Source organism: Chiloscyllium plagiosum, unplaced genomic scaffold, assembly GCF_037043375.1.
Source record: "Chiloscyllium plagiosum isolate Xiang-an unplaced genomic scaffold, Cpla_swu_hap1 HiC_scaffold_2, whole genome shotgun sequence".
Lineage (NCBI taxonomy): Eukaryota > Metazoa > Chordata > Chondrichthyes > Orectolobiformes > Hemiscylliidae > Chiloscyllium > Chiloscyllium plagiosum.
Genome location: NW_028270140.1, coordinates 35,857,934 through 35,885,092, shown reverse-complemented (window position 1 = coordinate 35,885,092; position 27,159 = coordinate 35,857,934). Strand labels below are relative to the sequence as shown.

The following is a 27,159-nucleotide window of genomic DNA, read 5'->3' as shown; positions in this document are numbered from 1 at the left end:
TAGAATAAATGACAATTTTCCCAGAAGTGATGAGTACTTCTACCTCGCCTGCTGTGTGATTGCATAAAATGGGTGCCCTAGGGAAAGCATAGTTAATGGGGTAAAATTGTTGAGCCAAGTTGCTGTGAGCCATAGCAGACCAGATGCGATGAATCTCAATTGCGAGAACACTTTGCCTAAAACTGAAAAAAATTAGCCCCATTAAGTTTTATTTTTTTCAATTTAGATGTGATGCTGGTCAGTCACATGGTGTCTTCTATCAAAGTGAATATCAAAATTTATTACACATGAAAGTAAAAAAGACACAAATTATTATAGTATGCAAGGACAAATTGGAACAGTCTTATTGCACATTCAAAAATAAAAAGTCAATCCTTTTACCCTAAACAGCAACTTTATGGATACTTAAACCTCCATGAAAGTTCTCCCTTGTTTCCACTTCAAAGTCCTTCTTCAGTTAACATGTTTGCATTTGGTTTCTTGTAAGCAAACATCTGTTTGACTCTGCTTTGTTTTAGTCAATATTAAAGACCCTTAAGCAAAATGTTAATACGGCTCACATTTCTTAAATGAGTTCCTTAAACTCCTCAGCAAAGCCTTCTGTGTCTGCAGCTTTTCCCTTACTAACATTTAAACCATGCAGGACTTCTTTTGTTCTGCTGTGACTGTTCTGGAGACTGCTAAACTACACTGGTGCTGCTACAGGCCTTTTTCTCTCTGAAAGGAACTTTCACACTTGTTGAAATTGTGGATGTCTGTCTCCCCAAACTGATGTCTCCGACTCCCTGTGTCATAGGACATCTTATTTTGAGACCACAGTACTTTTTTCCTGTCTCTCTTTTACTAAGGCACTGAAGTAATCATCTCAATCTAGTATAAATGTGTGTGCCTGTGTCTGTGTGTTTGGCATATTTTGTGTGAGGTCCTACTGTGGCTTTCTGATATGGAGTGTGATACCCTAAAAATGATCACCATGACCTCCTGAGTAGATTAGGCGAAATAAAATTCAGCTACTCTAATCCCATGAATAAAGGAACAGCAAAAAACATTTCGGTAAAGGAGTACAGGGCTTTACAGTGATAGATCAAAGTGACCATCATGCGTTCCTATATTTATTAGACCAATGAAAGTTTAGCTGCTATAATCCCCCAGATTAAAAAGAATTTGTGTTATATCAATTCCTTAGCTCTGCAGTAGTTATTTACAGTGCTGCATTTGGAAAGGTCACAAGTACGGGAATGGTTTAGAAGAGCATAAATCGAACAATTTCAAAGTTGTTAAATGCAGAACGCGGGCAAAAGAGTGAATTGTTTGCTTCTCCCAATTGGGGGTTCTTTTCGAATAGCATTTGAAGAAAGCGAAATGTACTTGAAGTCCTCTTCCAGATGGCCATGGAGAAAGATTAACAAAATGGAGGAATATCTGCGTCAATAATCTGGGATTGAACAGGACTGCAACTACTGCTGCTGTAATAATCTGATTTTCTTGTTAGAGCTGTGGATAATATGGTATTATTTTAAACTGCTTTGCACTTCACTATAGCCATCATGAGAACATCTTTCAGTGGAGCATCACTGGATAAATGATCCCACAAGCAATCCCTGACATCCGTCTGATCTATAATGCTAATTTCTGTCAATTCAGTTTAAAAATCAGCATCATAGCTTTTGTCTTCAATTAATAAGAGCATGTAAACTAAGCTTCAGACTTTCCACCTCCATTCGCAGAATGCAAAAATGAATCTAAAATTAAATTCTTCCCTTCCTAACTCACACAATGTAAAAGTATAATTCAAACTTAAAGCTATACTTGGTTTTGTCCACTTATCCACGTTTTCAGATAATGACAATATACATCATGAAATTTTATCATACCACTCTACCCACTGGTCCACCCATCTTCCACTTTACTCACTCACCCACTGACCTGACATACTTAACTTTTCTCACTAGCTCATTTATGGTTTGGAACTTTTAAACTGCGGTTATTTATTAGAACATGGCAGATATTGCTGTATTTAAAATGTTCAATCTGATGTAGCATTAGAGGTCCATCTAGAATATTTCTGAGAAGGTAAATAAGGACCCTTTGTCTGATCTTGGTCAGGAATAGAGATTCCGACCTAAGTCAGAAGATTTGGGCCCATATGTTATTTACTGTACCACCTGATTTGTGGAATTGATTGCTTTAAACTGTTGCCCAAAATAGATTTATATATGCCATTGTGTTATTGCTATAAAAATTGCTCAAATCATATGTGCTTTTTTCTCTTTCTTTTTCTCCCTGTGTCTCTCCTCTTTGCATTAAATTAGTGGTGAAGAAGTGTGGCTTTAAATCTCAAATTCTACATTAGTCTAGTTCAGTTATGGGACCAAACTTCAATAGCTGAATTACAACAATTAACAGTCACATGGTTAGACTTGATGCAAAGATGGAGTTGGCAGAACCTGATTGGCAGAGTTCTGGTGTTACATTTGCTTTTATGAATGCTTATTTTATGACCAAGACTTTGCAAACTCTAACAGCCTTCATGACTGTTATGTCTGTTAATCAGTGATCCCAGCTGTTCTGACAACAAGGCTTTCTGATACTTTTTCTCTTTATTACAAGACTTCCAATTTCAGTCTGTACCCTGTTGCTTAGTGCCTAACTTTGAAGTTACATTTACACCCAGCCAAAAAGATTCCCTTTCCTTCTAACACAAGTATGTATTTTTATTTTAAATTTCAGTTCTGTGGAACTTCAGGGATGAATCTTTGTTTTACTCAATACCTGTAGTGCACCTTACAGTATCAGTTATCTTACAGTAGTTTATTATTAATTTGATAATGAACAAATCTAGACCTTTAAGTAACTTTAATATTTTATTTAGAGTTATTAACTTCAGCATGATATTCAAATTGTAGGTATGTTGTTCAAATGCTGTTCTGGATTCTGAACTGAGCTGGAGATGGGCAAGATGTAGTTACAGTAGATGTGTGTTTGCATCGTGATTTTAGAACATAGAACATAGAACAATACAGCACAGAACAGGCCCTTCGGCCCACGATGTTGTGCCAAACTTCTAACCTAGATTAAGTACCCATCCATGTACCTATCCAAATGCCGCTTAAAGGTCGCCAATGATTCCGACTCTACCACTCCCACGGGCAGCGCATTCCATGCCCCCACCACTCTCTGGGTAAAGAACCCACCCCTGACATCTCCCCTATACCTTTCACCCTTCACCTTAAATTTATGTCCCCTTGTAACACTCTTTGGGTAGGGACAGCCCAAAGTTTTGCAGTAATGGTCTCCCCTGTAGATTGTCAGTGCTCATGGTGCAGGCTTATATGCAAAGAATTGACAACTGGGTGAAGCACCAAAATGGTGTAATTGTTTGTGGGATCATACCTCAGCGTCAGCCATCAATTCAGGAGTTGAAGAGGGAAGAATACTTATTAAATGGTATTATCTATTTTGTCAATACAGTTAAGTTACAAATAAGTGACTGAATTGACATTAATTATATTTTCAGTTTGCTGTGAATTTTTCAAAAACATGGAAATAGAAACTCCATTGACTCCTCCATATTCATCAGATTGTATGGAAATAAGTTTATCAACCAAAGAACTCCATACAGAGGAACTTTCTCCACTGAAGTTAAAGTAGGTATAAAGTATTTTTCAACTGCTAATCCCACATAATGTTCTGAACCAGCACTTTTTCATTGAAGCATATTAAAAGTTTTCACAACCAAATTGCAATAAATATTTCAACATTTTGATGCCAGTATTTTCACTGTAACTCTTAATTTTAATTTACAGACTAGGTTGAATCATCAATTTTTCAAATGCATATGGGATATTTCTAAAGTCCCAGCATCCGGGGGCCATGTTCCTGTTTAAAAAAAAATCCTTTATGTTGACCATACATCTACAGATTCACTTTGAGCTTTATCTCTGTTTAAGTTCTCATCAACTTGACTATTGTTTGAGGAAGTGACAACCCAAATCTCTGCCAGATGTGGAAGGATCCTTTGGAGCCTCATCTTCACCATCCAGTCCCTGTACACGTCCACCTGCCTTGGCGAAGGCCTTCAAGCCCTCCATTTAGAGTCATAGAGATGTACATCATGGAAACAGACCCTTCAGTCCAATCTGTCCATGCCAACCAGATATCCCAACCCAATCTAGTCCCACCTGCCAACACCCGGCCCACATCCCTCCAAACCCTTCCTATTCATACACCCATCCAAATGCCTCTTAAATGTTGCAATTGTACTAGCCTCCATCACTTCCTCTGGCAGCTCATTCCATACACGTACCACCCTCTGCGTGAAAAAGTTGCCCCTTAGGTCTCTTTTATTTCTTTCCCCTCTTACCCTAAACCTATGCCTTCTAGTTCTGGAATCCCCGATTCCAGGGAAAAGACTTTGCCTATTTACCCTATCCATGCCCCTCATAATTTTGTAAACCTCTATAAGGTCAACCCTCAGCCTCCGATGCTCGAGGGAAAACAGCCCCAGCCTGTCCAGTCTCTCCCTATAGCTCAAATCCTCCAACCCTGGCAACATCCTTGTAAGTCTTTTCTGAACCCTTTCAAGTTTCACAACATTTTTTCGATAGGAAGGAGACCAGAATTGCACGCAATATTCCAACAGTGGCCTAACCAATGTCCTGTACAGCCACAACATGACATCCCAACTCCTGTACTCAATAGTCTGACCAATAAAGGAAAGCATACCAAATGCCTTCTTCACTATTCTATCTATTTGTGACTCCACTTTCAAGGAGCTATGAACCTGCACTCCAAGATCTCTTTGTTCAGCAACACTCCCTAGGACCTTACCATTAAGTGTATAAGTCCTGCTAAGATTTGCTTTCCCAAAATGCAGCACCTCGCATTTATCTGAATTAAATTCCATCTGCCACTTCTCAGCCCATTGGCCCATCTGGTCCAGATCCTGTTGTAATCTGAGGTAACCCTCTTCGCTGTCCACTACACCTCCAATGTTGGTGTCATCTGCAAACTTACTAACTGTACCTCTTATGCTCGCATCCAACTCATTTATGTAAATGACAAAAAGTAGAGGACCCAGCACCGATCCTTGTGGCACTCCACTGGTCACAGGCCTCCAGTCTGAAAAACAGCCCTCCACCACCACCCTCTATCTTCTACCTTTGAGTCAGTTCTATATCCAAATGGCTAGTTCTCCCTGTATTCCATGAGATCTAACCTTGCTAATCAGTCTCCCATGGGGAGCCTTGTCGAATGCCTTACTGAAGTCCATATAGATCACAAGTACCGCTCTACCCTCATCAATCCTCTTTGTTACTTCTTCAAAAAACTTAATCAAGTTTGTGAGACATGATTTCCCACGCATAAAGCCATGTTGACTATCCCTAATCAGTCCTTGCCTTTCCAAATACATGTACATCCTGTCCCTCAGGATTCCCTCCAACAACTTGCCCACCACCGAGGTCAGGCTCACCGGTCTATAGTTCCCTGGCTTGTCCTTACCGCCCTTCTTAAACAGTGGCACCATGTTAGCCAATCTCCAGTCTTCCGGCACCTCACCTGTAACTATCGATGATACAAATATCTCAGCAAGAGGCCCAGCAATCACTTCTCTAGCTTCCCACAGAGTTCTTGGGTACACCTGATCAGGTCCTGGGGATTTATCAGCTTTACCCGTTTCAAGACATCCAGCATTTCTTCCTCTGTAATCTGGACATTTTGCAAGATGTCACCATCTATTTCCCTGCAATCTATACCTTCCATATCCTTTTCCACAGTAAATACTGATGCAAAGTACTCATTTAGTATCTCCCCAATTTTCTGCAGCTCTACACAAAGGCCGCCTTGCTGATCTTTGAGGCGCCCTATTCTCTCCCTAGTTACCCTTTTGTCCTTAACATATTTGTAAAAACCCTTTGGATTCTCCTTAATTCTATTTGCCAAAGCTATCTCATGTCCCCGTTTTGCCCTCCTGATTTCCCTCTTAAGTATACTCCTACTGCCTTTATACTCTTCTAAGGATTCACTTGATCTATCTTGTCTATACCTTACATATGCTTCCTTCTTTTTCTTAACCAAACCCTCAATTTCTTTAATCATCCAGCATTCCCTATACCTACCAGCCTTTCCTTTCACCCTGACAGGAATATACTTTTTCTGGATTCTCGTTATCTCATTTTGAAGGCTTTCCATTTTCCAGCCGACCCTTTACCTGCGAACATCTGCCTCCAATCAACTTTCGAAAGTTCTTGCCTAATACTGTCAAAATTGGCCTTTCTCCAATTTAGAACTTCAACTTTTAGATCTGGTCTATCCTTTTCCATCACTATTTTAAAATGAATAGAATTATGGTCGCTGGCTCCAAAGTGCTCTCCCACTGACACCTCAGTCACCTGCCCTGCCTTATTTCCCAAGAGTAGGTCAAGTTTTGCACCTTCTCTAGTAGGTACATCCACATACTGAATCAGAAAATTGTCTTGTACGCACTGAAGGAATTCCGCTCCATCTAAACCTTTAACACTATGGCAGTCCCTGTCTATGTTTGGAAAATTAAAGTCCCCTACCATAACCACCCTATTATTCTTACAGATAGCTGAGATCTCCTTACAAGTTTGTTTCTCAATTTCCCTCTGACTATTGGGCGGTCTATAATACAATCCCAATAAGGTGATCATCCCTTTGTTATTTCTCAGTTCCACCCAAATAACCTCCCTGGATGTATTTCCGGGAATATCCCTTATCAAAAATGCCACTCCCCCTCCTCGCTTGCCTCCCTTTCTATCCTTCCTGTAGCATTTGTATCCTGGAACATTAATCTGTCAGTCCTGCCCATCCCTGAGCCATGTTTCTGTAATTGCTATGATATCCCAGTCCCATGTTCCTAACCATGCCCTGAGACCATCTGTCTTCCCTATTAGGCCCCTTGCATTGAAATAAATGCAGTTTAATTTATTAGTCCAACCTTGTCCCTGCCTGCCCTGACTGTTTGACTCGCTTCTGTTCTCAACTGTACCAGTCTCAGATTGATCTCTTTCCTCACTATCTCCCTGGGTCCCACCAGTCTCAATACCAGAAACATGGCTGTTCATGCTACGTTCCCCTGAGAATCCATCACCCCCTACATGGGCGGTACGGTGGCACAGTTAGCACCCGGGTTCAATTCCTGCCTCAGGCGGCTATGTGGAGTTTGCACATTCTCCTCGTGTCTGCATGGGTTTCCTCCGGGTGCTCCGGTTTCCTCCCACAGTCCAAAAATGTGCAGATCAGGTGAATTGGCCATGCTAAATTGCCCGTAGTGTTAGGTGAAGGGGTAAATGTAGGGGAATGGGTCTGGGTGGGTTGCGCTTCGGCGGGTCAATGTGGACTTGTTGGGCTGAAGAGCCTGTTTCTACACTGTAAATAATCTAATCATATAAAGTAATCTACATTTTCCAAAACAGCATACCTGTTTGAAATGGGTATATCCACAAAAGACTCCTGCCCTAGGTGCCTACCTCTCTTACCCTTCCTGGAGTTAACCCGTCTATATGACTATACCTGAGACTTTCCCCCCTTCCTATAAATGCCATCCGTCACATACTGTTGCTGTTGCAAATTCCTCATTGCTTCTTACTGTCGCTCCAACCAATCCATTCGATCTGATAAGATTCGCATCCAACAGCATTTAAGGCAGATATAATCCGCAGTAACCCTTAAACTCTCTCTAAACTCCCACATCTGACAAGAAGTACATATCACTGTGCTAAAGGCAATTTTTGCTCCTTCACAATCTACAGACCAGAAAATAACACCGTCTTATTCCTCTACAAAACACTGCCCCAGGTTAAATTAATAGTTATGGCTTATATTTTAAGTTTAATCAAGAGGCATATCTCCAAAAACACATAATCAAGAAAGAACCCACACTACTCACTATTGCAGCCTTTCTATAGGACACACTTAAAACAGCGATTAACTTATCTGATTCTGTGTTGTGAACTTCGCCCAAACAGATTCCTCCAAGATTAGTTGTGAAACTCATTGTTTGTTAATTTTCCCAGATGCACTCCAATGCCCAGCGATACATGAATTCAAAACAGCAAAGGCAGTAACTGTGCAGGTTTTCTCTCTTTCTCTCTCTCTTTTCTCTCTCTCCTGCACTGTCCTCCCCATGTGCTTCCTTTGTCTGTTCTTCTCCCTTTTAAAACTGCTGTTGTTTTGACTTTTTTTTCCAAAGTTCCAAAACAATGCAACAGCATATGAAACAGTAATTGCTGCTCCTGGAATTCGATCTTCCTCTCCTGCCAACCCAGTGAGTATCCCTCCACCAACTCAATCATTCGATTGGCTGAACTGGTCGTCACCCTCAACAACTTCTCCTTTGAATCCTCCCATTTCCTTCAGACCAAAGGGGTAGCCATGGGCGCCTGCGTGGGCCCCAGCTATGCCTGCCTCTTTGTCGGATATGTGGACAGATCATCTTCCATAGTTACACCGGCACTATTCCCCACCTTTTCCTCCGCTACATTGATGACTGTATTGGTGCTACCTCATGCTCCCATGAGGAGGTTGAACAGTTCATCAATTTCACTTCCACTCTGACCTCAAATCCACCTGGACCATCTCGGACACCTCCCTCTCCTTCCTGGAGTTCCTCATCTCCATTTCCAGTGACTGACTCAACACAGACATCTACTTCAAACCCACAGATACTCATAGCTACTTGGACTACACCTCTTCCCACCCCCTCTCCTGTAAAAATGCTATCCCTTACTGCCAATTCCTCCGCCTCTGTCGTGTCTGCTCCCAGGAAGAGTAATTCCACTTCAGAACATCCCAGGTGGCCTACTTCAAAGACCGCAGTTTCCCCTCCCATGTGATCAACAATACCCTCCAGCGCATCTCCTTCACTTCCCACACCTCTGCCCTTGAACCCCAACCCCCAACTGCAACAAGGGTAGAACTCCCCTGGTCCTCACCTGCCACCCCACCAATCTCCAGATACAATGCAACATCCTCTGCCATTTCTACCACCTTCAGTCAGACCCCACCACCAGGGATATATTTCCCTCCCCACCCCTATCAGCATTCCACAGAGACCATTCCCTCTGTGACTCCCTCGTTAGGTCCACATCCCCAACCAACGCACCCTCCACTCCCAGCAATTTCCCTTACCATTGCAAGAGGTTAAAACCTGCACCCACACCTCCCCCATCACCACCATCCAAGGCCCCAAAGGATCCTTCCACATCCGGCAGAGATTTTTCTGCACATCCTAAACACCTCATCTACTGTGTCCATTGCTCTCAATGTGGTCTCCTCTACATTAGGGAGACAGGGCGCCAACTCATGGAACGTTTCAGAGAACATCTCTGGGAAATGCACCAAACAACCCCACAGCTCTGTGGCTGACCACTTCAACTCCCCTTCCCACTTCGCCAAGGATATGCAAGTCCTCCACTTCCAAAACCTCGCCACCAGATGCCTGGAGGAAGAACGCCTCATCTTCCACGTTGGTACCCTCCATTACACGGCATCAACATCGATTTCACCAGCTTCCTCATCTCCCCTCTACCCACCTCATTCCAGATCCAGCCCTCCAACCTGGCATCACTCTCTTTAACTGTCCCACCTGTCCTTCTTCCTTCCTACCTATCTGCTCCACCCTCCCGTCTGACTTATCACCACCACCCCCACCTGCATCTACCTATTGTCTTCCAAGCTACCTTCCCTCCAGCCCCACCCCCTTCCTATTTAACTCTCAGACCCCCTTCCACCTGCCCCCACATTCTTGATGAAGGGCTTACGCCCGAAACATCGACTCCATTATTCCTCAGAATCTGCCTGACCTGCTGTACTTTTTCACCACCACATTTTTTGACTTAAAACCAGCAAGTCAATTAGTGACCATGGTTCATGTCTGTTATGCAATTAAAGATTGCAGGTAGGTTCCTGAAGCCCCCAGTTGTGAGAAATTGGCAGCTTCACTGTTCGAGGTGGGAGCTACCAATGTAGATAGGAGAGCGCGGGCACCCTCTGAAGAAGTTTTAACAAAGTCGAAACTTATACTGGCTGCAGCTGCCGTGCAAATTGTGTGTCAGTTTACCTTTGTGTTAACTTAAAAGTGTAACCTGAAGTGCCTGTATCAGAGGAGTCGATTATGGTCAACAAACCTGAACAACCATGTTTGATTGATCAAATTACTTGAAGACTCATTTAAGATATTGACCTGAAAAATAACTTTTAGCAATGTGCTTTGAATGACAATCAAATTTAGTTTGCCTATTCATCACTTTAGCATGTGCCTTTCCATTTTTCTGAGCTGTATTTAAATAAAGATATTATCAATGCCCTGTGGAGCAGTACTTCAAAACCACAATATCCAAATATGGATGGAGAATTCATTCTAATGCTAAGAAGTACAACACATCAATAACAATCGAGAAAGAGTTCCTACTCAAGGAAATCCATTTATTGTGTCACTGATTTTGCTATCCTGGATGCACTGTCATCTGTTAGGGAGATGCATTGCATCCTAATGATTGTACTTCATTCTTGTTGGAGCTTGCCTGGCTACATGTCTCTTGGTTAAAGGTATGTAGGACTTCAGTACGACTTTCTACAGTGTCGGTGATATCTAGTTTACCTTTTATGGAATGGTCAATGCACAGCTCTGAAATGCTAAACTCGAAAGGTTTGATTCACTTCAATGAAAATCAGGCAGGTTCTGTAAAAGGTATAAGATCCACACTGCCAGTTCATTACCCAAGCAAATAAAGTGAAATTCTACCCTTTTATGTTTTGTCATCTTTATGCTATTGAGGATCTTGGCGCATTCTCCTCCAATAAAAGATGAAATTTATCACTTGGCGTGAACCTGGATTTGTGCAGTGAGAGGTATTGAAGTTAGCATTCGAGGGGTTTTTTAAGCAGCCAGATGATTTTTTCTTCCCTTACTGCCTGACTGCAATCATGTACCTAGCCTATTTTTTGTGGAGGCTGAACTGCAGTCACGGAATGCAGATTTCTTACTCATGGACAATGCTACATTGACTAGATTTCTAATAATAAAAGCTTTCTGACAAATATTTTAATAGTTAATTGTGGACTTTTCTGACAACTGGTGTGATCACACTTGTATCCATTTGTACAGTATTATTTGGTATAATTCATAGTACAGCAGAGGAACAGGCCCTGTAGCCCACCATGTCTGTGTTGACCATAACACCATTCTAAACTAATTCCATCTGCCTGCACATGGTCAGTATCCTTCTATTCCCTGCCTGTTCATGTGTCTGTTGAAATGCGTCTTAAACTTTGGTAATGAATCTGCTACTACCAGTGTGTTTCAGAAACCTACCACCCTCTGTGTAAACAAAAAAAACTTTCTTCACATACCTCCATTAAAATTTCCCCCCTCACCTTAAACCAATGCTCCCTAGTATTTGACATTTCCACCCTGGGAAAAAAACTGACTGTCCACCATATCCATTTCTCATGATTTTTTCTATCAGGTTGCCCCCTAAGTATCCGATGCTCTAAGAGAAGGAATCCAAGTTTGCTCAACCTTTCCTTATAGCTAATACACTGCAATCCAGGTAACATTCTGGTAAACTTCTTTTACACTCTCTCCAAAGCCTCCACATCCTTCCCATAGTATGGCAACCAGAACTGCACATAATATTCTAAATGTGGCCTGACTAATGTCTTGTTACAGATGCAACGTGACTTGTCAACTGTTATTCTCAGTACTTGGACTAATGAAGGCAAGCATGCCATATGCTTTCTTTGCCACCTTAACCACTTAAATTGCCACTTTCAGAGATTCAAGATGGCGGCAACCCACGAGGTCTGAATCTGCTGATCTCTGCACAGGACCCAGGCAAAATGGCCTACCCTTCCCTCGCTTTCGAAACTACTTAAAATAACCTTTTCCCAGCAGCTTTGGCTATTCTGCATCAAAGTTTAGCAGTTTGACACATTTTAAAATGACAAAGGTAAAGGTTCACCAAGTTCGCAACAGGCAGAGACTTCTCCCCCACCCCCGCAACAACAGAGGCATCTGCGGCCACCCCGGGGGACTTATCTGCAGAGGCGAGCCTGATCTTGGAGTTTGTTAAGCTCCGAGAGAAGATTGACACGTCGATTGAAGAGACCCAGGTGGGAGTTGATCTCGGTCAAGCTGGCAGAAGCATGACCGAGAGATCAAGAAATTCAAGCAGCGTGTTGGAGGGGCGGACCAACGTGCCGCAGCCTCTGAGACCACTGCTGAATCCTCTGTGGGACAGGTCTGGGCTCTGGACCGCTGAGCCCGGGCCTCAGAAGAACATATCGATGACCTCGAAAATCTAAGTCGTCGGAAAAATATTCGGTTGCTGGGCCTTCCCGAAAGGGAGGAGGAAGGCCAGCTTGTTGATTTTTTTGGAGCAATGGCTCTCACAGCTGTTGAAGCTGGAGTCTGAGCTGGGCCGGGTGTGGGTTGAGCGGGCCCACCGGGTTACTGTGCGCAGGCCCTGGTCGGACTAGTGCCCCCGGTCCTACTTTGACTTCAGCACGACAGGGAAAAACAAATGCTGCTGGAGGCCTCCAGAGTTTTGGGGAAGGATCCCCAAGCCATGGTACACAAGGGATCCAAAATAATGCTGTTCCAGGACTTCTCTCCGGTTGTGGTTCGCAAGAGGAAGGCGTTTGACGAGGTAAAGAAGCATCTGAGGGATTTAAATATTCAACATTCCATGCGATACCCGGCAACACTGCGCTTCAGTCATGGAGGATCTGTGTATAACTTCGGATTGCCAGAAAAAGAATTTTTGGATCCTCTCAAATAGATTGATGGACTTGAACTATATGGATAATGACTTTATTTTACCCCCTTTTGTTTTTTCTCCTCCTCTTTCCCCGTTTCTCTTCTCCATCCTTCCTCGGGGGACGGGGTTTCTCTTCTCCATCCTTCCTCGGGGGACGGGGTTCTTTCTTCTTTCTTCTGACTCTTATCTATAACTCGCTTGGTTTATCTGATTGTTGGGGAATGTTTCTGGGTTGTTTTTTGTTCCTTAATATTTGCTGGAATTGTAATTTTATATAGTTTATTTTATGTTGCTATTTTGTTAAGAGTGCTTAGGTAATAATATGAAAGGATTGGTTTGGTTGCCCACTTTTAACTCTTGTATTATAAGATATTGGCATTTGTTTATCTTACTTTGTAATGTCTGGGCCGAGGGCATGGCTCTAGCTGGGAGGTGTTATGGTGGGATTACTGGAAGGTAGGAGTACCTCCTGTGGACAAGGGGGAAAGTCTCCTTTTAATTATGTCTTATGTTTTTTTTAGGAGTCGTTCTTAGCTGTTTTGATTTAGTTGTTTTAAAGGTTGTTTTTATATATGAATTGTTTATGGTCTCTAATCAATGCCTTTTGAGTGGGATTCTTCCTCCTGGGGGGGGTCTCAGACTTGCTTGAACGATCATGGCTAGTCATTCGTTTAAATGGTGCACCTGGAATGTCAAGGGGAGCCACTCATCAATTAAAAGGAAAAAGATATTATCAAGTCATAAAAAAGTGAGGGTTGATGTAGCTCTTCTACAGGAGACACATCTACTTGGTAAGGAGCATTCAAAGCTGCAGCAGGGTGGATTTGGCCACATGTTCTTTTCATCTTTTAGTTCAAAAAGCAGGGGAGTGGCCATTCCTATCCGGAAGAATCTTCCCCTCCAAATGCTAAGCCAGATGAAAGTTGAGTCCAGATAGTACATATTACTTAAAGCTGAAAATGTGTTGCTGGAAAAGCACAGCAGGTCAGGCAGCATCCAAGGAGCAGGAGAAACGGCGTTTCGGGCATGAGCCCTTCTTCCCGAATGAGGAAAGACTTTCCTCATTCCTGAAGAAGGGCTCATGCCCAAAACATCGATTCTCCTGGTCCTTGGATGCTGCCTGACCTGCTGCGCTTTTCCAGCAACACATTTTCAGCTCTGATCTCCAGCATCTGCAGCCCTCACTTTCTCCTATATTACTTAAAGCCCTAATATATGGAGAGGAATACAGGGTTTTGAATGTTTATTGTCCCCCGGCACATCCTTTTAAATTTGTAACAGATGCGTTCTCCAAGTTGATGGCTCTTGGGGTGCGTCACACAATTATAGGGGGAGATCTTAATTGTATTATTGACCCTGAAGAGGACAGGATACCTAGGAGCTCCACCGGTATATCTCTGCGATCTAGTAGGCTGGGTGATCTGAATACGGAGTTGGGACTGGTACATGTGTGGAAATATCTTCACCCTGAGGGTTGAGATTTTACTTTTTACTCCAACCCACACGTGTCATACTAGAATCAATTTTTTTTTGTTCCCTCGACCTTTCTGAATTCGATATTGTTTTGTAAAATAGGTAATATAACTATTTCCGACCATGCAGCAGTGTATATGGAGGTTAAGACTAGAGATGACAAGTTGGGTTCCCGACACTGGTGTATGGACCCTTTCCTATTGAAGGATAGTAAGTTCATAGGATATTTCTCACAAGAATTTAAAACTTTCTGGAAAATCAGTTCGGGCACGGCCAGTAACCCATCGGTGATGTGGAGGACTGCTAAGGTGTATGTGCATGACTTGATTATCTCATATTCTGCGACCCGGAAAAGACAAAAGGGAGAACAACAGCGTCTGCTTGAGGCTCGCCATTAGGCAGCTGAGACAGCGTATGCCAATAGGCCATCATTACTAGACTACAGCGGATTACAGCTCTCAGGGCAACTTTGAATACCGCACTTACTCAAACAGCAAAGAGGGAGATACTATTTGCGAAGTAGAGATTATTTGAATACGGCGATAAGCTGGACAGGTACCTAGCATACCTTGCTAGAAAGAAAAATGCTCCCCAATCCATTACATCTATTCGAGAGGGTGCTGGTACCCTGACTTGTGATCCTAAAAAGATTAATGCAGCCTTTAGAAAGTTCTATTTCAAATTGTACAAGTCAGAGGGCTGTGAGGATAGAACGAGGAAGATGGAGTCTTTTTTTAAAAACCTGGTCCTCTCGGGCCTAAACTCAGAGCAGGTGTCGCTTTTGAACACCCTCCTGATAACCCAGGAAGTCCAGGAGGCGATGAGGCAGCTCCACAGTGGTAAAGCGCCCGGACCAGATGGATTCCAGGCTAAGTTCTATAAAGAATTTATAGACGAATTGGCCAGACCACTCATAGATATGTATAATTATTCACACAGTCAGGTTAGCCTCCCGTCTTCTCTGAGAGAAGCAAATATTGCTCTCATTCTTCAGAAAGGAAAAGCCCCAGATGACTGTACTTCATACAGACCTATATCCTTATTGAATGTGGACTTTAAAATTCTCTCAAAAATGTTGGCATTAAGATTGGAGAGGATTTTACCATTCATTATAAAAGATCAGACGGGGTTTAATAAGGGTCGCAGGTCAACTTATAACATTAGAAGAGTGTTAAACATGGTACAAGTCTGCCAGCAGGGAGCGAGACCGGGATTAGTCATCTCTCTAGATGCAGAGAAGGCATTTGATTGGGTAGAATGGCCATATCTTTTTTATACTTTGGAATGGTTTGGTATTGGAGAGGTCTTTACCAAACGGGTTGCAGTATTATATAATGACCCAAAAGCATCAGTGATTACCAAGGGCGTAAGATCAGATAGCTTTAGTGTTGGCAGAGGTTGTCGTCAAGGATGCCCTCTCTCACCACTACTATTTACACTAGTGATTGAGCTGCTATTGGAAGCTATACAAACTGACCCTAATATAACAGCCCTGGAGGTAGGATCAGGTAAGCATATGCTGACAACATCCTTCTTTTCTTAAATGACCCATTGACATCTGTGCCATGCTTAATTCAAGTGGTTAACTTATTTGGTATGTTCTCAGGTTACAAAATTAATTTTATGAAATCAGAGGCTCTGCTGCTCGGAGGTCTTACCAGCATATCCAATTTTCCAGATGGATCTCTTTTTCCCCTTTCGGTGGGCACTGGGAGGCTTTCTTTATTTAGGTATTTTTATTACCCCGATATTTGGTCAGCTATATAAAGCTAATTATACACATTTATTAGAGAAAATAAGGCAGGACCTCCAATGCTGGGAAGATCTCCCGATTATCCTGGTTAGGAAGAATAACTTTGGTCAAGATGAATATTCTACCTCGCCTATTATGCCCTATGAGAATGCTCCCCTTGATGTTGCAGAGACAGGTGCTGCCTAAGCTCTATGATTGGCTCGGCTCCTTTATTTGGAGTCATAGATGGCCCCTTATTAAATTAGTTAAGTTGCAGCTCCCACAAGTAAGGGGAGGTTTGAATTTTCTAGACTTCAGGAGGTACCAACTGAGTACTCTGTTATCATATGTGGCTGATTGGGTCTCCTGTGACCCACAATCAATCTGGTTGGATATTGAGGCCGCCCAAGCAAAATGTCCCCTCATCAATCTACTATTTATGGATAAGGTGAGAGTTGTTACAGATCATTGTAAAAATCCAATTGTATTAAATACAATCAAAACTTGGAGGATGACGCGACAGGTTGAAGGTAATTTACAAAAAATCTCCCCTTTTACCTCAATAGTGAGAATGTTGGGATTTCAGCCAGGGCTGACCGATGCTGGATTTAAAATTTGGGAGCCCAGAGGTATCTCCTGTTTGGGAGATCTGTTCGATGGGGAGGTCATGATGTCCTTCAAACAGTTGCGTCAGATGTTCAGTTTGCCCAGCAAGGACCTTTTTCGATATTTTCAAGTATGACATTTCATACAAAAAAAGACCACATTGATGACTAATCCATACAATTAGATATGGAAAGGAGAGTGCTTCGGCCGAGGGGTGCGCCCTCGGTCAGTACCCTCTACCACTTGCTAGGTAATAAGTATCGAAGGACATGGAACGGTTATATAAAACCTGGAATCAAGAATTAGGGATGGAAATCTATTTGGAGATGAGGGAGGATATCTGGGAAAATGCTAGGAAGATCTCTATCTGTAATAGAACTTAGGCTATCCATAGATACTTCATAGGGCTCAGATGGCACCAGAGCAACTTGCAAAGTTCAAGGCAGGAGCATTCCCAATGTGCCCTAAATGTAAAATAGAAGTTGGTACTCTCACTCATTGTTTGTGGACATGCCATAAGATTCGTAGATATTGGGACAGCATAGCGAATGCCTTGGCAAAGATTTTGGGAATGGAGATTGGGTTAGACCCAGTGTCTCCTCTTTTGGGTTTTCCAAACTTCCCTTCTCTAGATGCGTATGGGAAGAAGCTATTCACTCTCCTTTCCTTTTGTGCGAGGAAAAGCATTTTAATAAGTTGGGTATCCGAAATTCCCCCAGTTCTTTCGAATTGGCACAGGATAGTTATGGAATATATCCCCGTGGACTTCCTTACAAATATGTTGCACTAAAAAACTGAATTATTTTATAGAACATGGCGGCCCTTTTTGAACTACACTAATGCAGATGTATCGGCCATACAGTTTAGGGCCTTTGCTTTGAGGACGGTGTTGGTTGGTTCGGGGGCCCCCAGCAGGAAGAATCCCATATAAATACGGGTTTTGTTATGATTTGATATAACTTTATTTTGAATGCGTATGTATACATTTATTTATTTATTTATTTTCTCTTGGTGATTGTTAGAAATGTATGCTACTGTGTTTTTTTTTAATATAGAGTCTTCTTTCTTATATTTTATTTTGTGTTGTGGCAGTTTGTAGAGTAGATTAGTGGTTAGTTTTCTTCATTTTATACTGGTGTTGTTACTATATTGTAAAGTGGATACACTATTTTGTATTAATTTTGTAATTTTGTAAAAAGAAAACACAAAAATCTTTCTTTCAATAAAAATATTTTTTTAAAAAATTGCCACTTTCAGAGAGATATGGACTTGGACCACAAGATCCCTCTGTATATCAATGCTCCTAAGGGTCCGCCATTTACTGTATACTTTCCTCTTGCATTTGACCTCCTAAATCCATCACCCTACTGTTGTCTGAATTAAACTCCATTTGTCATTTCTCTGCCCAACTTTTCAACTGATCTGTATCCTGCTGTATTCTTTGATAACTTTCTTCACTATCCACAACTCCTCCAATTTTTGTCTTCTCTGCAAACTTCCTAATCAGACCACCTAAATTTTCATTCAAATTATTTATGTATATTACAAACAACAGAGGTTCCAGCACTGATCCTTGCAGAACACCAGTGGTCACAGACCTCCAGTCAGAAAAATATCCGGTCTTCTACGACCAAGCTAACTTTGTATCCAACTTAGCAACTCACCATGGATTCCATGCAACTTAATCTTTTAGACCAGCGTACCATGAAGGACCTTGTCAAATGTGCTGGTAAAGTCCATTTAGACAACATCCATTGCCATATCCTCATCAATCACGTTCATCTCTTCCTCCAAAAACTGAATCAGATTTGTGAGACAAGACCACCCCTGAATAAAGCCAAACTAACTATCTGTTATACGTTCATTCTTCTCCAAATGTGAATAAAATAACAACTCAAGAACTATCAAGACAGTACCTAGACAAAAGCATGCTTATTTTCTTTTCAGTACAGTTCTATCTGGAACAACCAAAGATTTCCTGGAATTTCGGATATGGCAGTCAGAAAGTTTCTACGGATCTGTTTCATCCCTGAGGTTGGGAGGTGAAGTTTAAAAATTAATATTTATTGATGCATTGTTATATGATACATTAACATTCAAATTTGAGAATACTTGCCATTTTTAAAGTATATAATTTGGACAAACAAGAACAATAGTGAGCTGAAATGAATATAGCACCTTTAATATAGAATAACCTCCTAAGGTACTTAAGAGGTGTGAGGCACTTTGAAAATAACAATGTGCAAATTTAAGGAAATTCAGTTTTCTGAAATTGGGAAACAAAAAAAATTCCCTAAAAAATCCAATTTGACTGAAATCATAAGTTGCATTCTTTTATGAAATACTTTGTTATTGATCCTTTTTCCTTCATAAATGTGATACCAATAATTCTTTTGTTCTTGTAGAACCTCAAATACAGAAAAATGCTTTTCAGCATAAACCAGTCTCTGAGCTGATTGAGCTGCTAAATGTCTCTCCTGAGGACCTCATGAGCACTCCAGTGAAAAGTTTATGGGGAGAATATATGAAAGTAACTTCAATTCTGAGAGACATAGTGGAACAACTGCACTTGGGCCATGATGAAGTAAAAGAAATGCTGACTGCAAAATTGGAAGAATTTTCACCAGTCCCCATGGTTCAGCTGGAGAGTACGTTAATTCATTATATTCCTTACATCATTGGAAATATACATATTGAATTTGGTGAAATAAGAAAGAACTGCATTAATGGAGCATTTTAGTAAAACTTCTGTTATGTCTTAAGATCATTTTACTGGATTTGTCATTGCTTGGATTTATTGAAGCCAGCAACTTTACACATTAAACTATACTGAACAAAGAAAATTGACAGACCAGGAACACGCCCTTCGGCCCTTCAAACCTGAACCGATCCAAATCTACTGTCTAAACCTGTCGCCCAATTCCTAAGCATCTGTATCCCTCTGCTCCCCACCTACTCATGCATATGTCCAGACGCATCTTAAATGAATCTACCGTGCCTGCCTGTACTACCTCTGCTGGTAACGCATTCCAGATGCCCACAACCCTCTCTGTGAAGTCCTTGCGGCGTGTATCCCCCTTAAACTTTCCACCTCTCACCTTGAAAGCATGACCTCTCATTATTGAATCTTTCACCCTGGGAAAAAGTTTGTCTCTATCCATGCTGTCTATACCCTTCATGATTTTGTAAACCTCAATCAGGTCCCCCCTCAATCTCCTTTATTCTAATGAAAACAAACCTACCCTATTCAACCTTTCTTCATAGCTAACACCTTCCATACCAGGCACACTCTCCTCATTCCTGAAGAAGGGCTCATGCCCGAAATGTCGATTCTCCTGCTCCTTGGATGCTGCCTGACCTGCTGCGCTTTTCCAGCAACACATTTTCAACATCCTCGTAAAGCTTCTCTGCACCTTCTCCATAGTGTCCACATCCTTTTGGTAATGTGGCGCCCAGAACTGTACACAGTATTCTAAATGCGGCCGAATGAATGTCTTGTACAATTTTAACATGACTTGCCAGCTCTTATACTCAATACCCCATCCAATGAAGGCAAGCATACTATATGCCTTCCTGACCACTCTATCCACCTGTGCAGCAACCTTCAGGGTACAATGGACCTGCACTCCCAGATCTCTCTGCCCATCAACTTTTCCCAAGGCTCTTCCGTTCATTGTATAATTCACTCTAGAACTAGCCTTGCCTAAATGCATCACCTCACATTTGTCTGGATTGAACTCCATCTACCACTTTTCTGCCCAACTCTCCAGTCTATCTATATCCTCCTGTATTCTTCAACAGTCCCTTATGCTTTCTGCTACTCCACCAATCTTCGTGTCATCTACAAACTTGCTGATCATACCAACAGTGCTCTCTTCCAGATCATTTATGTATATCACAAACAACTGTAGCCCCAACACTGACCCCTGTGGAACGCCACTGGTCACCTTTCTCCATTTCGAGAAACTCCCTTCAACTACTACTCTCTGTCTCCTGTTGCTCAACCAGTTCTTTAACCACCTAGACAGAACACCCTGCACACCATATGACTTCACTTTCTCCATTAGTCTACTGTGGAGAACCTTATCAAACCCCTTATTAAAGTCCATGTATATGACATCAACAGCCCTTCCTTCATATATCAACTTGGTCACTTCCTCAAAAAACTCTACTAAGTTGGTAAGGCATGATCTCCCCCACACAAAACCATGTTTCCCGTCACTGATAAGCCCATTCTTTTCAAAATATAAATAGATCTTATCCCTCAGTACCCTCTCCAGCAACTTTCCCACCACCGTCGTCAAGCTCACTGGTCTGTAGTTACCCAGAATATCCCTACTACCTTTCTTGTATAGGGGGACAACATGAGCAACCTTCCAGTCCTCTGGCACCTCACCTACATTTAAGGATGCCACAAAGATATCTGTCAGGACCCCAGCTATTTCCTCTCTCGCCTCCCTCAGCAACCTGGGATAGATTCCATCCAATCCAGGGGATTTGTTCACCTTAATAACCTCTTGCCTACCCAACACATCTTCCCTACTTATGTCAACGTGATCCAGACTAATTAAGCTTCTATCTCTAAACTCAAGATTCATCATGTTCCTCTCCTCAGTGAACACTGATGCAAAGTAATCATTCAGAATCTCACCCATTCTCTCAGGTTCGACACACAGCCTTCCTTCATTATCCTTTAGTGGACAAATCCTTTCTCTAGTTACCCACTTGCTTCTTTTATAAAAATAAAATGCTTTGGGATTCTCCTTAATTCTGCTCGCTAAAGCTATTTCATGACCCCTTTTAGCCCGTTTGATTCCAATATTCCTCCAGGGCTCGTTCTGTTCTTAGCTGCCTAGACTGTTATGGTTTCTACAGCTGAAGTGATATGTATTCCACTGTATATTGTTGTTGTATAAAATTATCTTTAAACATAAATTATGTCGTATCTGCTGGGTAAGTCAGACCCACACTTGAAGAATCAGTAACACAAATACTCCACCAACCATATTAAAATAGTTGTAATGGTGCATTTTAACATGTAGAAACTATATTCAGCATGGGAAGGGGTTGTAAGCTTTTCATTGCTTTAAAGAATATATATTGATCAGGTGGAGTGTGTTGATCAAGTGCTTTTATTATTTACATCTTGAGTAAATGTGATCAAGCTTGAAATGTTAACAACATTTTAAATGTTAACAACTATTGGAACATCAGCATAAAGTGGGCCCTTCAGTAATGGAGTAAATGCAAACTCAAATTTGAAATTAAGGAATGACCATGATTTGCTGTCTCATCTCAGGTCAGGTAGATTCTTAACTCTGTAGTTAAATTGCATGAATTGAGAACTGATGAGAAACTGAAACTGTTGCTCAAATACTGAGTTTGTAGTCTAGATGTATCTAAATCAACACTGACATTCCATAGAATCATAGAATCCCTACAGTGTGGAAACAAGTAATTTGGCCCATTGAGTCTACGACAGCCCTCCAAAGAGCATGCCACCCAGACCAAAACCTACCTTCCCCTCCCTTACCCTTTTCGAGACCTAATTCACTTAACCTACACAATCCTGATTGCAATTTAGCATGGTCAATCCATCTAACCAGCTCATCTTTCGAATGAGGGAGGAATCCAGAGCCCCTGGAGGAAACCCATGAAGACACGGGATGAATATGCAAACTCCACACAGACAGTTGCCTGAGGATGGAATTGAACTCTCGTGCTGTGAGGCAGCAGTGCTAACCACTGAACCATCATACTGCTCCGTTTCATGGAGCTATTGTTAAATAACTCAAACATCTTATAGTAAGGGTAAATTATAAATTTAGATGCTGTACATTTTAAGTTGAACTGTTAAATTTAAAAGCTGCAGCAGTAACAAATATCTCCCACTTTGTTCCACAGAATGTACAGATAATACTGCGTTAATTAATGCAAATAAAGTTTCTATTGAAATGTACCCTGAAAACAAAGAGGCAATATATTCCAGTACACATGAAAGCATAAGTATGGGATATAAAACATTAACTTTACAATCACAAAATTTACCAACCATTTCCCACAAGGCCTCCATTGATTCTGTGGATGGCTACAACACCATGATGAAAGCTTACCAAGATGACAGTGATCCTCTCAGCAACTTCATCATGCTTCGGTCCAAGCAGGTTTCAGCACCTGATTGTCAGACAAAAAGTGACAATGAAAATCCGACATATCCTGGTAATTTTGTGTTTGGTTTTCTTCCATTTTAATAAATAAGTAGTTAATTCTACAATTTAAGCACTGAAGTCAAAGCATTGTGAATAGTATTGCATTGATTTTACATGTAACTGGCCACAGTTGAAAAATTAAGTTGAATTTAGTTTTTATTTTGGAATAGTTGCCAGCAGGGATTTTTATTTTCCTGTTAGTCGCGGTCGTAATAATTTACCAAACTATTAAAGTCTAGCTCCAAATAAAGAAACTAATCTGGAATTTACATCAAGAGTACTGAACATTTTTTGAAGGAAATTCTTTACGGAATATTCTATAGATTAGTCTCCTAATGTGGCACTCAAGTCTTTCATTAGTCTTTCACTTGAGGTGCCAGACAAAATAGCATTTTCTGTGGTTACAGTAATGAGCTTTGTCATGAAAGGTTGGAAAAGCAGATTTGTGCAGTCAGTGGGATTCTGTAGGCTGTTTAGTCTGTTGAGTTGGTGACCCATTGCTATGTGATAACTGTGCTGTTTTGGTAGTTCTAAGGGGAAGTTATGAGTATATGAGTGTAGTGAAATCCTTTCATGATCTGACTTTCAACTACTAATGTTATTGTTATCATCACTCAATGATACAGAAAGGTAAAAGAGACTGAACAAAGTACTATCATTGTTCTGTAGGTCTTACCACCTCTCAAGTAACATTTATGCAATCGCCCATCGGGTATCGTAATAAGGACATATTTGGAGCTGTGGTTCACCTGGAACATGAGCCCAGACTTTACAAGGAGTGGAAATCTTTGTTGGATTGCTGCTTCACTCAACTATTTCTCCATGTCAACATTGCTCCACATTTCTTGCCAGGTCTTTCAGATCAGGCTTGCTAAGAAATGCGTAGCACTGCTTAGAATGTTCCTTCGGATCGTAATAGATTTACGAGAAAACAAGCCACATCCACATTTTAAACACTAACTATTTTTAAAGTCTAAAAGTCAAACATGAATGTTAGCCAATGAGTGAATCTCAATGAATGGGTGACTGTTAATGAAATAATAAATGAATTAATATTGGTTCAATGAATGAATGGGTGGAGTGTAGAATATTCAGGTAGGTAGAAGGGTTGAGTAAGTGGGATGGGCGATTGAAATGAAAAGATAAATAGATACGTGAATAGGGTAGTAAATGGTTGGATGGCAGGTTGGTAAGGTGGCAGAGGGAGTGGGTGAATAGATTGGCATGTGGAGAATCATGGCACATAGGCAGTGGGGGCACTTGAGTACAATAGTGTTGTTAGGATGAAAGTTAGGTGTGATAGGTGTTAGGTTAGATAGAATCATGGAGATGTACAGCACGGAAACAGACTCTTCGGTCCAACTCGTCCATGCTGACTAGATATCCTTATCTAATGTAGTCCCCCTTGCCAGCACTTGGCCCATATACCTCTAAACCCGTCCTATTCATACGCCCACCCAGATGCCTTTTAAATGTTGTAATTGTACTAGCCTCCACGATTTCCTCTGGAAGCTCATTCCACACACGCACCACACTTTGCATGAAAAAGTTGCCCCTTAGATCCCTTTTAAATATTTCCCCTCTCACCCTAAACCTATACCCTCTAGTTCTACACTCTGCTATCCCAGGGAAAAGACCTTATCTACTTACTCTATGCATGCCCATGATTTTATAAGCCTCTATAAGGTCACCCCTCAGCGTCTGACGCTCCAGGGAAAACAGCTCCAGCCTATTCAGCTTATAGCTCAAAACCTCCAACCCTGGCAACATCCTTGCAAATCTTTTCTGAACGCTTTCAAATTTCACATCATCCTCCCTATAGGAGGGAGACCAGCATTGCACACAATGTTCCAAAAGTGGCCTAATCAATGTTCTGTACAGCAGCACTATGACCTCCCAACTGCTTTATTAATGCTGTGACCAATAAAGGAAAGCATACCAAGCGCCTTCTTCACTATCCTATCCACCTGTGACTCCACTTTCAAGGAACAATGGACCTGCACCCTAAGATCTCTTTGTTCAGCAACACTCCCCAGGACCTTACCATTAAGTGTATATGTCCTACCCTGATTTGCCTTTCCAAAATGCAGCACCTCACATATATCTAAATTAAACTCCATCTGTCACTCCTCGGCCCATTGGCCCATCTGATCAAGATCCTGTTGTACTCTGAAGTAACCTTTTTTAGATTAGATTACTTACAGTGTGGAAACAGGCCCTTCAGCCCAACAAGTCCACACCGACCCGCCGAAGCGCAACCCACCCATACCCCTACATGTACCCCTTTTTACCTAACACTACGGGCAATTTAGCATGGCCAATTCACCTGACCTGCACATCTTTGGACTGTGGGAGGAAACCGGAGCACCCGGAGGAAACCCACACAGACACGGGGAGAATGTGCAAACTCCACACAGTCAGTCGCCTGAGTCGGGAATTGAACCCGGGTCTCTGGCGCTGTGAGGCAGCAGTGCTAACCACTGTGCCACCGTGCCGCCCACACGGTACGGTGGCACAGTACGGTAATCTAATGTAATCTAATCTAAAAACCTTCTTAGCTGTCCACTACACCTCCAATTCTGGTGTCATCTGAAAACTTACTAACTGTACCTTCTATGTTCACATCTAAATCATTTATTAAATTATGAATAGCAGTGGACCCAGCAGTGATCTTGTGGCACACCACTGGTCACAGGCCTCCAGTCTGAAAAGCAGCCATCCACCACCACCCTCTGTCTTCTACCTTTGCGCCAATTCTGTATCCAAATGGCTAGTTCCTCCTGTATTCCATATGATCTAAGCTTGCTAATTCGTCTCCAATGGGGAACCTTGTCGAATGCCTTACTGAAGTCTATATAGATCAAGTCCATTATTCTGCCCTCATCAATCCTCTTCAGTTACTTCTTCAAAGAACTCAATAAAGTTAGTGAGACATGATTTCCCATGCACAAAGCCATGTTGACTATCTCTAATCAGTCTTTATGTAAGTTCTGTCCCTCAGGATTCCCTCCAATAACTTATCCAACATCGATGTCAGGCTCACTGGTCTATAATTCCCTTGCTTGCCCTTACCACCTTTCTTAAATAATGGCACCGCATTAGCCAACCTCAAGTCTTCCAGCATGTCACCTGTGACTATTGATGATACAAATATCTCAGCAAGGTAAAAAGGTGAAAGTGAGTACTACAGATGCTGGAGATGCTGCCTGACCTGCTGTGCTTTTCCAGCACCACTCTAATCTTGACTCTGATCTCAGCAACTGCCCACCAATCACTTCCCCAGCTTTATGTTGGATGAATTGGTAAACGTGTCGGGGTAATTGGATTGGCTAATGGAGGTAGCCGGTTCCTTAGAGGTGCTAGTCAGGTTTGGTCAGTGAAGTAGTCAGATGGTTGAGGATGAATGTGGTCAGTAGGGGTCAGGTGAGGGGATAATCAGGAGGATCAAGTTAGGTTGTCAGATCTGGTCAGAAAATTAGTCAGATTGAGTTGACAGGAGTACATTCAGGGACTCAAGAGGAGAGCTTGTGAATGATTAGAGGTCAGTTCTGGAATTATTCCAGGGTTAGACCAAGTTTTTCTCTGTAACATTTTCTGGGTAATTATCATAAAATATCATAGAACTGTCTGAATCACACTCAGATACTTTAATAAAAGGTTCAGAGAAACATGGGAATTGCTCATTAGGAGTTCACATTTTATGGATAATTCCTATGGAAGTTAATGTGTCAGGACTTCTAAGGATTCTGAATATGCACGTTAGGTTCTCTGTCCAGTTTCTGATGATCTGCAGACTGAATGTTTTGGGCCATATATAGCAGCATCAACAATTGCACAACAATTTTATTGAGCATAACTGACTGTATGAGGATACCATATGTGTGCCAGTTGCCAATAACATGATCCTTGCTCAGTTTGAGTTCCGTCAGAAACATTCACATTACATCCTTAGTCCAAACATGGACAAGATTTCTAATATTTGACCCCTTGACTTCTAGGCACCATTTGACCAAGTGTGGCATCAAGGCACTCTTGTGAAATTGAGAAATTAAGTGAAATGAGTCTCAGTGAAAGCTATCCAATAACTGAAGCAATACCTAGCAAATAGGAAGATGATGGTGGTTGTTGAATGTGAATAATCTCAGCAGGAATTCCTCAGGAAAAGAACACTGAGAATACTGGAGAAAGGTGTGGCAATGCCTGTAGAGAGAGAAACAAAGTTACCGTTTTGAATCTGGAATTCTGGGTGATACATGGCAAGTAGGATTCCTAATGTGCAAGTCTCAGAAAATCATCATCTTCAAAAAGAGGAGGTCTGACTACCATAATGTTCAATAGGATCACCAACATCAAC

General features: G+C 41.7%; 1 long non-coding RNA gene across 1 annotated transcript; it reads right to left on the bottom strand.

Annotated features, from left to right (window-relative positions):
- Positions 1–27,025, bottom strand: LOC148151857 (uncharacterized). Its single transcript, XR_015758983.1, has 3 exons — positions 26,903–27,025; positions 22,710–22,770; positions 1–182 (listed from the first exon to the last, which is right to left on the bottom strand). It is a non-coding gene; the product is annotated as an uncharacterized LOC148151857 (long non-coding RNA).
- Positions 27,026–27,159: the final 134 nt, after the last annotated feature.